This window comes from Palaemon carinicauda, chromosome 33, assembly GCF_036898095.1.
Source record: "Palaemon carinicauda isolate YSFRI2023 chromosome 33, ASM3689809v2, whole genome shotgun sequence".
NCBI lineage: Eukaryota > Metazoa > Arthropoda > Malacostraca > Decapoda > Palaemonidae > Palaemon > Palaemon carinicauda.
The window spans coordinates 43,449,010-43,454,009 of record NC_090757.1 but is presented as its reverse complement, the minus strand read 5'-3'; the positions used below and the strand labels follow the sequence as shown (position 1 = coordinate 43,454,009).

Genomic DNA, 5,000 nt, shown 5'->3' with positions numbered 1-5,000 from the left:
ATCATTCATATCTTGGTTTAGTAACTTATTTTACATAAAAAGTTATTTAATGTAATGATAAGGGATAAAAACTAAAAACTGAAATATTATGTTTTACACACCAGATGTTACCCCCTTTATAAGAATTAAGATTCATGATATATAATATATATATATATATATATATATATATATATATATATATATACATATATATACATATATATATACATATATATATATATATACATATATATATATATATATATATATATATATGTTTATATACTGCATCTATAAATATAAATATATATATATATATATATATATATATATATATATACATATATATATATATATATATTTATATACTGCATCTATAAATATCTAATACACATATATACATATAATAATAAAGACCAACAAATACAGTAATTTCGAATAGTGAATTTATCCTGCCGTCTGAATAACGCACCAAAATGTATTATACACTGTCATGTATGAACTATTCGTGGGGTGTTTTATATAAAAAAGTAAAGTTTAATTGATAGAAAAAATTCGTGTTTCAACATTTTAAGTGTAGACATATGTATACACACTGTTATACTGTATCCGTCTGTATACAGATATATGTATATATATATATATATATATATATATATATATATATATATATTATTACTAACCAAGATACAACCCTAGTTGCAAAAGCAAGATGCAATAACCCAAGGGCTCCAATAGGGGATATATATATATATATATATATATATATATATATATATATATATATATATATGTGTACAGTATATATATATATATGTATATATGGATGTGAAATTTGTATGTGAATGAAAAATTGATGCTCCTGAGATGAATTATTTACGTAAAACATGTGGTTAGAAAATTTATGTAATTTAGTAATCCTTGCTGGCACAGTGACCGAGTAGTACAGCACTTGGCTCACGTTTGCAAAGGACGGGGATTGCTCCAGGTCTACTGCGATACTAGCATCTGCAGTGTCTTGTACCAACCTTATCTCTAAACAATTGCTGATCTAAGTTACAATGCTCTTAATTTCTGGTGACACAAACTATCTAAAAAAGAAAAATTAAACAAGGAAAAAGTACTGAATAGACTGTGATATGTATATTTTGAAAAGGAAGGGCCTTAATATCCCAGGGTTTCGACGTGTTGCTGGTGAGCCTTCTTTTATTAGCATATATCAAAATTCAACATGAGAATTTTACTCCACAGAGGGTACATATATGTGGGATTGTTATTACTGTTGGAAACGTCTTTATGTTAGTTACTGATAAAAAACGCACGCATAAACCGAGAGAGAGAGAGAGAGAGAGAGAGAGAGAGAGAGAGAGAGAGAGAGAGATTAACTGCAAATTACTTTTGGTAGCTTGCACCGTCTGACGAGAGCGCCTCAAGGGGTGCTTAAAATAGATCTTTCGATCTTTTGTATAGCCGGCTAATACTTTCAAACCATACAGATCAACTTTTTTAAGGACTTTCTCTGTCTCTATCTATACGTCTCTCTTTCTCTCTTAGCAAGATATAAAAAAAAACTGACCAGGACTTACAACTGGTCTTCGCAAATCTTAATCATTAATAAAAAAAAAAAATCGGTGAGAGGAATATGCTTTGATCTCGGACTAAAATTCTTATGTTGGCTGATACCAAATAATAGGAATTTGTGTTTAAAATAGGGTGTTTCCTAAGTCTTACATTACTTTAAGTAAATCCAGATCTCTCTCTCTCTCTCTCTCTCTCTCTCTCTCTCTCTCTCTCTCTCTCTCTCACGTATAATGCTCAGTTAGATTCGTCGGAAACTTCCACTGCGTGAGCCTTTGTTAAAATTCTTATCACGTCTAGTACTATCTATTGGATATACTCCCCTTCGATCCTTGTGAAAGGGGAAGGGTGTTGGGAAATTTAGATGGAAGGCATCGTAGTCGAATGGTTCAGTGATCAGTCTGTGAATTTGTTAGTCAGCATTCGATTCAAGACGATGGGTACCAGCCAGCATGTGCTAGGGTCAAGAAAAATGGTGTGAAGTTAGTCACCTCATCCCCTAAGGATTTCCTGGGCTGAACTCTCTTAGGTGCTCAAGAGTTTGTAAAAAAAGAAAAAAAACTATAAAGTATTACCAAGTTAGAATTGATGTTAGATATCATGTATAAGGTAAAGAAAATAAATGGAAGCCAAGAAGAGGACGACATTATACATCATGATAACAGATTCATGTAGGTAAATAGAAACAATAGGGAAGGGAATGGTAGGATGAGAGATGGGTATACTGAAATAACAAGTGAAGAAAGAAAATAAATAAAGAGGTCTATAAAAATGTGGAAGAGCAGAAAAGTATCTATGACATAAAACGTTAAATTACAAACAAGGTTTGTTGAGCAAACTCTCCTATCTATTGGTGCAAAGGTACAATACAAATGGAATTTAGAGTGATTAATTGAAATAGGGATCAATGTCTTAGAGGTGGTTGGGTTATGTATAGAGAATGGTGAAAAAGTGTATATAAAGTTGAACTGCTGGCTGAGAAGAGAGACCAACGTTAGGCTTGATGGGATATAAGAAAAAGCATAGTAAAAACATAAGCTAAGTTGTTAGAAAGCAAGAGGGAACGAGCAGGTAAAAGAAGTTGAGTGGGCTGGTTCAATGGCAGGGTAGTGTTCTTTAGCTTAAGGGTACATTCGGGCACACTATCTCATTTCTCTTTCTCTTGTTTTTCTTTTAAGAATTTATACAAAATATTTACTTTTATGTTGTAATGATGATGATGATAATAATAATAATAATGATAATAATAATAATAATATAATGGTATGAGTATTTATCCTGCAAAAGGTCTCTCTCTCTCTCTCTCTCTCTCTCTCTCTCTCTCTCTCTCTCTCTCTCTCTCTCACTATATAATATATATATATATATATATATATATATATATATATATATATATATATATATATATATATATATATATATATTGTTATTTAAAGAACGAGGTATGAAATCTTAATGAATTTGAGAGAGAGAGAGAGAGAGAGAGAGAGAGAGAGAGAGATGCTGCTGCAGACGTGCAAAGAAAAAATGCCAGAAAGAAAATAACGTAGTATTTCAGGACCAGTTTGAACGGAGAAAGAAGCCGGGAGTAGACACATTAATACCCGGCCCAGACTAGGGTGTACTTTCTCGGTCTTGCACTGTCTACTACACTCAACTACACATATTAAAAAAAAAGTTGTATATACACATTTTCATGAAGAAATTCCCAACTTAATCAATTAATGGTTATCTTTCTTATAAAATTTTCAACCATGTATAATGCGATTAAAAAATTAGGAAAATATAGGTTTAATTGTATTTTCTGTTAGGCCTAGCATAGGTGCTACTTGCACTAGGGTGTACTTTCTCGGTCTTGCACTGTCTACTTCACTCAACTTCACATTTTATTAAAAAAAGGTGTATATACACATTTTCATGAATAAAATGCCTAACTTAATTAATTATTGTTTATCTTTCTTGGAACAATCTTTAACCAAGTACAAAGAGGTAAAATATAGGTTTAATTGTACTTTCTGTTAGGCCTAGCATAGGTGCTACTTGCACTGGGACGAGTTCTAATCTAAGCTACGGCGGACAATACCTTTCACTCTCGACCTGTTCTTATAAAAAAAAGGAAGAGAAAGATCCAATGCCCTCCGTTTCTCTCCAAAGCGTCCAACCCCCTCCCATTCATAACCCCTCAACCCAAACCCTCCCCCAATAAACCCCCAAACCCTTAATCTTTAATGCTTACGCCGCATGCCACCGAACGTTCTTCCTGGCTCTTCCCTCGCCAACAGGATGGCGGGAAGTTTACCGTCGAACATTTAAAAGATTTTTTCTTTTTAAATCTCGACTATTTCAGTTATTCGTACTAACAAACAGACGCGTTTGGACTACCTAAACATACACACGTACTTGAGAATGTATCTGAGTACTTGAACTACGCCTACGATCTATTAAAAGAAGTTTGTAACACGCCAAGCGGACCGCTTTATAAGGAAGCAGAGTTGAAAGGCCAATAAAAACCTATCCTCTCTCTCCCTCTCTTAGTTGCGTCTGTTCGTACCTAGATTTATTCTTATTTGCAAGTGAATGCATATACGCTTTCCATGCCAGTATGAGAATATGAACTCTCTCTCTCTCTCTCTCTCTCTCTCTCTCTCTCTCTCATATATATATATATATATATATATATATATATATGTGTGTGTGTGTGTGTGTGTGTGTGTGTGAATCGTGGATGACACCACTTTGGCGATAACTTCCAAAGCATTGTATATGTAACTGTACCCATATAAAAATCACCACAAAGAAATACTTGCAATATTTCAAATTGCAAGATATTATTATTATTATTATTATTATTATTAGCTAAGCTACAACCCTAGTTGGAATAGCAAGATACTATAAGCCCAAGGGCTCCAACAGGGAAAAATAGCCGAGCGAGGAAAGGAAATAAGGAAATAAATAAATGATATAAGAAGTAATGAAAATTAAAAACAAATATTTCAAAAACATTAACAACATTAAAACAGACATTTGATCTATAAACTATTAAAGGACCTATGCAAGCATGTTCAACATAAAAACATTTGCTGCGAGTTTGAACTTATGAAGTTCTACTGATTCAACTAGTTGAATGAACGGTAGAATGCTGCAGCTGGTGTCTCAAAGTTTGAGAGATATTAGTACCTAGAGATCAGTTCCATCACGAATGATGTCACATCTGACTTTGAAATTGAATATAAGATGCCAGATGTAATTAGAATTTTCCTGTGGTGGCCGATGTGGTAACGGCCCTGACGTGTGGCCGCCAGACTGGGGTTCGAGTCCCGCTCAAACTCGTTGGTTTCTTTGGTGTCTGCAACCTCACCATCCTTGTGAGCTAAGGAAAGGAGGTTTGGGGGAGCCTATAGGTCTATCTGCTGAGTCATCAGCAGCCATTGCCTGGCCCT

General features: G+C 33.7%; 1 protein-coding gene across 5 annotated transcripts in view; it reads right to left on the bottom strand.

Annotated features, from left to right (window-relative positions):
• The window catches only part of LOC137625938 (uncharacterized), an 89,428-nt gene that overhangs the window by 69,219 nt on the left and 15,209 nt on the right, over positions 1-5,000 (bottom strand). The window lies entirely within an intron of this gene.